The 9,334-nt window shown below is 43.8% G+C and overlaps 1 long non-coding RNA gene across 1 annotated transcript; it reads right to left on the reverse strand.

Annotated features, from left to right (window-relative positions):
* Nucleotides 1–281: 281 nt before the first annotated feature.
* On the reverse strand, nt 282–4,465 carry LOC138356596 (uncharacterized). The gene is made up of 2 exons (XR_011224551.1): nt 4,340–4,465; nt 282–1,759 (listed from the first exon to the last, which is right to left on the reverse strand). It is a non-coding gene; the product is annotated as an uncharacterized lncRNA (long non-coding RNA).
* Nucleotides 4,466–9,334: the final 4,869 nt, after the last annotated feature.

A 9,334-nucleotide genomic window follows, 5' to 3' on the forward strand; every position in this document is an offset into this window, starting at 1 on the left:
CGATGCCATACCCCTAGCTTTTGAACAGCCGAAACACCAACGCGTTACCGTCACAATACATATACCTGGTATATATGATAGAATACAACACTTAATCAGCAGAGAATGCATATAGAGCCCCCAGCAGGAAACTTAGAATTATTAAGGATTTACCGTCACAAAGAGGGGGAGGTTTGGTCAAAACATTTTAAATCCTGTTTAAATCATATCTTTGTTATAAGATGTGTTTAGAGAGCTTTTGATCCAATCTGGTCTTAATTTGGTGAATGTTAAATGCCAAGGGCTGTGCAAATATTTTTAATTCCCATTGTTAAATTACTTTTATTTACAATTTCATACATCAGTGATTTTACGCAATTCATTGCATCTTATCAGTAAATTATAAACTAATCTTTTGAACTTATTCCACGTATAGTCATATTTAAACAGAACCTTCATTATATCATTCATAATATAGATTTATTATGATCAATGTCATTCGAAGAATATAACCCTTTTCTTTAAATTAAAAAAAGAAAAATACAACATTTTTGGACCTACTGGACCACGCCAACAAGCAAACAAAAATAAGACAAACAAAAATAAGACAACGCCTTGGATGCCATCGCGGAGGTCCTTAACGATACGGGTACTCTTTAATTGTCTACATTGTTTAACATTTCATTTCATTGCGCACTCTATGCTATCCCGTGAATGGTATTGGACGCTCCCCCCACACCTATGTTTTGGGCGTTAGTACACACCCACACCCAGCTCTATTGCCATGGGCGGAAGTGGACCGCACCTTACTCCATGCATTAGGGGGTAGTAGACTCCTACACCAATACCGTGGGTGGTAATGGACCTCGAACCCGTACCCTAGGCGGTATTAATATTACTGGTTGGTCAGTGAGGTACTGGGTAGCCCTAATAAGCCTTCAGAACTTGAAAGACGGGTAGCAAGCCCAAAGAACAAAGTTCTTCAGTAAGCTTTGTAGTGACCTTAATAACCCTCTAGAAGATGATAGGTATTAATTATAATGTTTATTCAGGTTAAAGTAAATACATACAAAATGAGTCACAATGTTGGAAATTTAGAGGGAAGCTAGTATATACTACGTATAAAACCACTAATACGCACAGCGTTTCGGGCAAAAACGCAACACCCAGTTCAAACCTTTGATGTCCATCACAATCCACTAACTCCTGCACTTCCTGCACACAGGAACCAACTGCAGGTGAGCGGTGGAAGAACCTTCGCCTCTCGCTGTCTCAGTACTTGAGGAACATGTGGGCCACGGCGCCATCTTCAGGAAGCCATACTACATGTTGTGTCATATCAGGTTTGTCATCCCATATATGCGTGGTAGAGTAAGCGCCAAGTGCTCCAGGACGTACCAATCTGCCTCCTGAACACTTCGCAGGAAGGAGAGAACAGCGTGGAAGAAGGCAGAAGAGAAACAGACGAATGTGAATAAGGACTCAAGAAATGGAGATTCCAATGTAGAAACAAAGAAGATCCAGACGCTGGAGATTACGTCAACATTGTCGAGCCAAGCGTTAGTAGAACCCCCCCCCTTCCCCACCTCCCATGCCGTGGGCGATAGTACATTTTCTTAGGCGAGTGGTGACCAGGTATCCGTCAATGGTTCCAGATCTCCTGAAGTAGCGGCTCCTTCAATACCTCCAGCTACTAACTATGTTGCCTCGTGGTGACCAGGCTGCTCCGGAGACCATGGTCGGGGACCTCCACTTCGTGCATAGTCCTCTACCTGTAGCGCTTGGATGCACAGAAAAAATGCAGTTTAAAATACAAGTCATCACACATAAAGAAAATTAGAATGTGTTAATTGCAACTATTAAAATAATTACGGTTATTATTTTTACTATTGAATTTAGTAATATTATTATAGTATGTGATTAAAATGTGAACTTTTAGCTCGCTACAAATAAATAATTAAAACAATTACGAGTACAATTTTTTTGTTTTAAGCCTCCTTGAAGGAAGAGATTTACATATGCCTAGTCCAACATTTTCCTACTAACAACTACGTCTATGGTTAAGGAGACAAGTCTGGGCTGGTAACATGAATCTGGTTCGAAATTATATGCAGGATGACAGTCTATATGGAACCGACAGCAAGGTAAGGAAACTATCTGGAGAAAGCTGTATTACAGTCAATAACAAATCTGATGCGTTAATATTTTAAGTGATTTTTAATCAAGGTGTGATTTAACTACCTAACACAAGCCATTGCGACTATATAGCACTTGGAAGGGATCAGTATAAGGATTAGGGATGGGACCGGGGAAAAGGAATGGTGCCCAACCACTTTGACGGTTGGGGATTGAAACTTCAATCCCCTCAATTCATGCAGGTCAAGGACCTGCACGAAACCACGTAGCCATAGGTCTTTAAATTAGTTTACTATGAATCACTTGTCCATCCAGTCAACGTACCCCCATACCCATCAATTTGGGTGGTACTGGACCCCATAACCCTGTTTTGAGTGGTAGTTGACCCCCATAGCCATCCAGTTATTGGTGGTGGACCCCATACCATCCTGTGGGGCACATAATGGACTCGGGAACGATACCTCCCTTCTTCCGGCCCCCCCCCCACCTCCATTTCTTTCCAGCTATGTAAGTTATAGTCTTGATAAACTGGTTACATTGTTAAAATAAATATTAACACTTTTTATATCTGCTATAAATCAATATATAAAACTATTGTGTCCCAGTTTCTAAAATTAAGAGGTTTTTTTTTTTTTGGTCGGATGGTCTTTAACTGAATTTATTTTGTATTTAACAGGGGAAAGCACCAAGCCATTAGGACTTTATAGCACTGGAAAGGGGTCAAGATAATTCGGATGGGACGGGAGAGGGGGGGGGGAAGGAATGGTATCCAACCACTTGGACTGTCGGGGATTGAACGCCGACACCGACTTTACATTGGATCAACAGTAAACTCTTCCAACCACTTGGGGTGGACGGAAGAGCGACGTCTCGCCTCATGCAAGTCAGAGTTCAATCCCCGAACGTCCACGTGATTGGGCACCATTCCTTTCCCCCAGTCCCATCCCAAATCCTTATCCCCTTCCCAGTGCTATATAGTCGAAAAGGCATGACGCTTTCCCCTGATATTTATTTCCCTCCCTTCCTTTAAGATGTGTGGGTTTGGTGTCAATATTTACCGGCTGCTGAGCCTCTCTCGATTATGTCACCCCGTAAACAGTTCAACCTTTTAGCCTAACCCGAAAACTACCAACCCAAGCAACCCGCCTAACCTCGCCTATCGCGTCTGATGAGCAGTTCGTTTCCACAGTTAAGTAACAGGAGATACCCTGGAAACAAACTATTTTCCGCTTGTTACAACTTTTAATAAAGTTGTTACATCTTGGCTTAACGTGTTTATGACGTATTAGAACGTTGTTACAACTTGCTATATTGGTTGTTATAACCGGTTAGGTGTTAAAACATGTTAGAACGTTGTACTAACGTTGTAGTTTTGGTGTGTGTACCCCAGGGGATACTCGCCCCACCGTACCCCAGGGGATACTCGCCCCACCGTACCCCAGGGGATACTCGCCCCACCGTTACCCCAAGGGGATACTCGCCCCACCGTACCCCAGGGGATACTCGCCCCACCGTACCCCAGGGGATACTCGCCCCACCGTACCCCAGGGGATACTCGCCCCACCGTACCCCAGGGGATACTCGCCCCACCGTACCCCAGGGGATACTCGCCCCACCGTACCCCAGGGGATACTCGCCCCACCGTACCCCAGGGGATACTCGCCCCACCGTACCCCAGGGGATACTCGCCCCACCGTACCCCAGGGGATACTCGCCCCACCGTACCCCAGGGGATACTCGCCCCACCGTACCCCAGGGGATACTCGCCCCACCGTACCCCAGGGGATACTCGCCCCACCGTACCCCAGGGGATACTCGCCCCACCGTACCCCAGGGGATACTCGCCCCACTGTTCCCAAAAAGATACTCGCCCCACTGTTCCCAAAAAGATACTCGCCCCACTGTTCCCCAGCACCTTGGCCACTCGTACTGGCGAACATTGGCGAGTTCACTTTCTACATGGGCCAGTCCACCCACACAGTATTATGATGTGCCTACACCCCTCCTTCACTATCCAGCTACTCACTGGCAGAGGGCTTCACTTACACGCTGACAGGCGGTCCCAAACAATTATATAGGGTAGTGAACACCCCGGCAGATGCCTCTAGCAGCTTGCTAGCAGCACTTCACGATAGGCACATCACTGTCTTCCGTAACCTTTACTACCTACTCCCGGGTACGCCGATCTCCACCAACACTGCTTAGATCGACGGTGGCTACTTACTTTTCTTGCAGGACCAAGCTAAAGATTTGTGGACTGCCTCAGTCCAACTGCCTCCACATGTCAGATCTGTGAACATAAAAACGTCATTAATTAGATGGACAGTTCACTGGGGAAACCATGCAGTAACACTCGTTCACCGGAGAGTTGATATTATGCTCGTAGCTACAACCTAGATGGCGCTGATCGTGACACGCCACCCACCAGAGGTCATCCACATCGACCTCCTCTTTAGACTTGGGGCACGAAACAGAAGCCATTCGCTGATACCAGGCCACCACCAACAGATGGCGTTATCTACGTAGCGCCCAATACTAGGGGGAGTTGGAGTGCAGACTCATAGATGGCCCTTAAATTGCCACTCCACACTCCGACAATGGTGTCGATACCGTAACATTAGTAGTTAACAGTTGATTGACAGTTGAGAGGCGGGCCGAAAGAGCAGAGCTCAACCCCCGCAAGCATAACTAGGTGAATAGGTGAATATACACACACACGCACACACATTCTTATATTTTCTTTTTATATTTTACTTAAAAACCCAAGGTTTTAGAAGAGGAAGAGGATGAAAGAGGATAAGACAGTTCAAGAAATTCAAGAGGTTTTCCCCAGCGTGTTCTAGCATCTTGCTCCACTAGCAGCTGATGATGCTACAGCCTGACCCACCCAGAGAACCACTACCTGGTACAACACGTGACCCCCCCCCCCCCCCCCCCCACCACACACACAATTTTGTTCACCTATGTAAGTTACAGTCTTGATAAGCTGGTTACATATTTTGTGAAAATAAATATTAGCACTTTATTTTATTTCTGCTATAAATCAATATATGAAACTCATTTGTGTGTCACACATATCGTTTCTAAAAATACCAAGAAAGTATCTTTTTTTTGGGGTCGGATTGTCTTCTGAATTTATTTTTTATTTATGAGGGGAAAGCACCAAGCCATTACTACTTTATAGCACTGGGAAGAGGGTCAGGATTAGGAATTGGGATAGGACGGGAGGAAGGAATGATTCCCAACCACTGGAACGGTCGGGGATTGAACACAGACACCGACTTAACATTGGATCAATGAGAACTTTCGTCCAACCACTTGGGCTGGACGGTAGAACGACGGTCTCGCTTCATGCAGGTCGGCGTTCAATACCCGACCGTCCAAATAGTTGTGCACCATTCCTTCCCACCCTCTTCCCACCCCTAATCCTTATCCTGACACCTTCAAAGTGCTACATAGTCATAATGGCTTGGCGCTTTCATATTCCCCACATTCTTCTTAAGATGTGTGGGTTAGGTGGAGCCCGGTTGCTGAGCCCTTCTATTGATTGTCACTCCTTAAAAAATTCAACCCTTTAGCCTAACCCGAAAAGTACCAACCCAAGCAACCCACCTTACCTAACCTAACCTATCACGTCTGATAAACAGTTAGTTTCCACAGTTAAGTTACAGAAGATAATGACCACACTGTACCCCAGGAGATAATGACCACACTGTACCCCAGGAGATAATGACCACACTGTACCCCAGGAGATAATGACCACACTGTACCCCAGGAGATAATGACCACACTGTACCCCAGGAGATAATGACCACACTGTACCCCAGGAGATAATGACCACACTGTACCCCAGGAGATAATGACCACACTGTACCCCAGGAGATAATGACCACACTGTACCCCAGGAGATAATGACCACACTGTACCCCAGGAGATAATGACCACACTGTACCCCAGGAGATAATGACCACACTGTACACCAGGAGATAATGACCACACTGTTCCCCAGGAGATAATGACCACACTGTACCCCAGGAGATAATGACCACACTGTACCCCAGGAGATAATGACCACACTGTACCCCAGGAGATGACGACCAGGAGCCCTAAGTCGTTGTTCATAATTGGAGAAGAGCTCTGTTAAATAATAGCAACCTGGAGATAGGTTTCATCAAGCATTTATGGAACCACTGACGAAATCTTTACATCTTCTAACAATTATCACAAATTTGTTTAAATTAATTAAACAGCTTATGAGCTCCGAAGCACTATAGGGTTGTTTATAACAATAACAACCTGTTGTTGTGACGTCTCGAAGCTTGTAAACTGTTTGATAAATGTGAAGAAAGCCGCCATGATTGGTGGAAGATGCAGAGGTTTCGCCAGTTGATTGGTAAATGATTGGTGGTCATGGTAGAGTGAAGGCAGAGTAGGGAGATGTCACTAGTGGTGGCTCAGGGCTCTATAGATGTCACTAGTGGTGGGTCAAAGCTCTATAGATGTCACTAGTGGTGGGTCAAGGCTCTATAGATGTCACTTGTGGTGGGTCAAGGCTCTATAGATGTCACTAGTGGTGGGTCAAAGCTCTATAGATGTCACTAGTGGTGGGTCAAGGCTCTATAGATGTCACTTGTGGTGGGTCAAGGCTCTATAGATGTCACTTGTGGTGGGTCAAAGCTCTATAGATGTCACTTGTGGTGGGTCAAGGCTCTATAGATGTCACTAGTGGTGGGTCAAAGCTCTATAGATGTCACTAGTGGTGGCTCAGGGCTCTATAGATGTCACTAGTGGTGGGTCAAAGCTCTATAGATGTCACTAGTGGTGGGTCAAGGCTCTATAGATGTCACTTGTGGTGGGTCAAGGCTCTATAGATGTCACTAGTGGTGGCTCAGGGCTCTATAGATGTCACTAGTGGTGGCTCAGGGCTCTATAGATGTCCCTAGTGGTGGCTCAGGGCTCTATAGATGTCACTAGTGGTGGGTCAAGGCTCTATAGATGTCACTAGTGGTGGGTCAAGGCTCTATAGATGTCACTAGTGGTGGGTCAAGGCTCTATAGATGTCACTAGTGGTGGCTCAGGGCTCTATTGATGTCACTAGTGGTGGGTCAAGGCTCTATAGATGTCACTAGTGGTGGCTCAGGGCTCTATAGATGTCCCTAGTGGTGGCTCAGGGCTCTATAGATGTCCCTAGTGGTGGGTCAAGGCTCTATTGATGTCACTAGTGGTGGGTCAAAGCTCTATAGATGTCACTAGTGGTGGGTCAAGGCTCTATAGATGTCACTTGTGGTGGGTCAAGGCTCTATAGATGTCACTAGTGGTGGGTCAAAGCTCTATAGATGTCACTAGTGGTGGGTCAAGGCTCTATAGATGTCACTTGTGGTGGGTCAAGGTTCTATAGATGTCACTTGTGGTGGGTCAAGGCTCTATAGATGTCACTAGTGGTGGGTCAAAGCTCTATAGATGTCACTAGTGGTGGGTCAAGGCTCTATAGATGTCACTAGTGGTGGGTCAAGGCTCTATAGATGTCACTAGTGGTGGGTCAAGGCTCTATAGATGTCACTAGTTGTGGGTCAAGGCTCTATAGATGTCACTAGTGGTGGGTCAAGGCTCTATAGATGTCACTAGGGGTAGCTCAAGGCTCTATAGATGTCACTAGTGGTGGGTCAAGGCTCTATAGATGTCACTAGGGGTAGCTCAAGGCTCTATAGATGTCACTAGTGGTGGGTCAAGGCTCTATAGATATCACTAGTGGTAGCTCAAGGCTCTATAGATGTTACTAGGGGTAGCTCAAGGTTCTATAGATGTCACTAGTGGTGGGTCAAGACTCTATAAATGTCACTAGTGGAGGCTCAAGACTCTCTAGATGTCACTGGTGGTGGCTCAAGGCTCTATTTCGTTGACTCTCTTGTTTATGTCAACAACTTTGGTGTTGAGGCCAAATGTAATATGAGCAGATTGCACTGTACTCCTCTCAAGTTTTTTTTATTTTTGTTATTATTTTCTACCACAGACGTGGCCACACATATACAATGCTAATCAGCATATATACATTTTCGTCTGTCCTCCATGGACAGGGTTAGAAATTTGTTAAGGGGGCATATCATTCTAAATCGTTATAAATTAAAAGTTGTTCAATTTGCTTATAATTTTTTTTATGAAATGGTTATAGAAAGGGCTGCAACTGGTCCAAGTTTCACCATCACACCCTAAACAGAAAAGGAGAAAAAAAATACACAACGTATTATGCAACGAATGTTCAACATTCTCAAATAATCTCAGGGAACACATGTGTCAACTAAAATGTCTACTATGTGCTGTAGAAGCACAAACTCTTGTAATAATTGTAATATGTATGTGCAATATATTTATATTTAAGATTTTTTTTTTCTTTTTTTTTCATTTTTTTTTTGGTCAATATTTTTTTCTCGTTTGTTATCAAGGGATTTGCATGAAACTTGCACACCTTGCTCAATGGATGCCTATCTGCAAGGGTGCCAATTATGAACGAAATCTGTCGAAGTCAAGCTCAGCTACAGGTGGCCGAACTTGGATCTTTATTTTACTCTGGAAAGTAATTTACACATTCAAATTACTTCAGAGCTTTCATTTATTAATCAATTTACATGCAAATTACACCTTATATGTAGCGTTTGTGCTTCTACAGAATCTAGTAGACATTTTAGTCCAAAGTCTATTTGTTGATTTTATAAAAATTTATAAATATCATATATTGCATATTTTTTTAGAAGGGTAACTTTGAAAAATTATATTATTGCACTAAACACTTTTTTGATAAAACTGATCACTAGAATCCTTTATTATGTGCTTAATTTAATATCTGAGTGTTATAGAAATGATTTTAGTTGACACATGTGTTCCCTGAAACTATTTGAAAATTCGTTGCATAATTCGTTGTTTATTTTTTTTCTCCTTTTCTGTTTAGGGTGTGATGATGAAACTTGGACCAGCTGCAGCCCTTTCTATAACCATTTCACAAAAAAATTTATAAGCAAATTGAACCACTATTAATTTTACATTGATATGCCACCTTAAACATATAGTTCAGGGATTTATTGAACAATCAACTACAGAAGGTGATTCGGTGCTTTTAAAATGCTAAGCTAACCTACATACGCAAATACTTAGATACACAGATTTACACATGCGCTACATAAAGTGTTCGATGTGTCTTTTACATAGTGTAATTAATGCAGGTTTG

The sequence above is a fragment of the Procambarus clarkii genome, chromosome 73 (genome assembly GCF_040958095.1).
Source record: "Procambarus clarkii isolate CNS0578487 chromosome 73, FALCON_Pclarkii_2.0, whole genome shotgun sequence".
Lineage (NCBI taxonomy): Eukaryota > Metazoa > Arthropoda > Malacostraca > Decapoda > Cambaridae > Procambarus > Procambarus clarkii.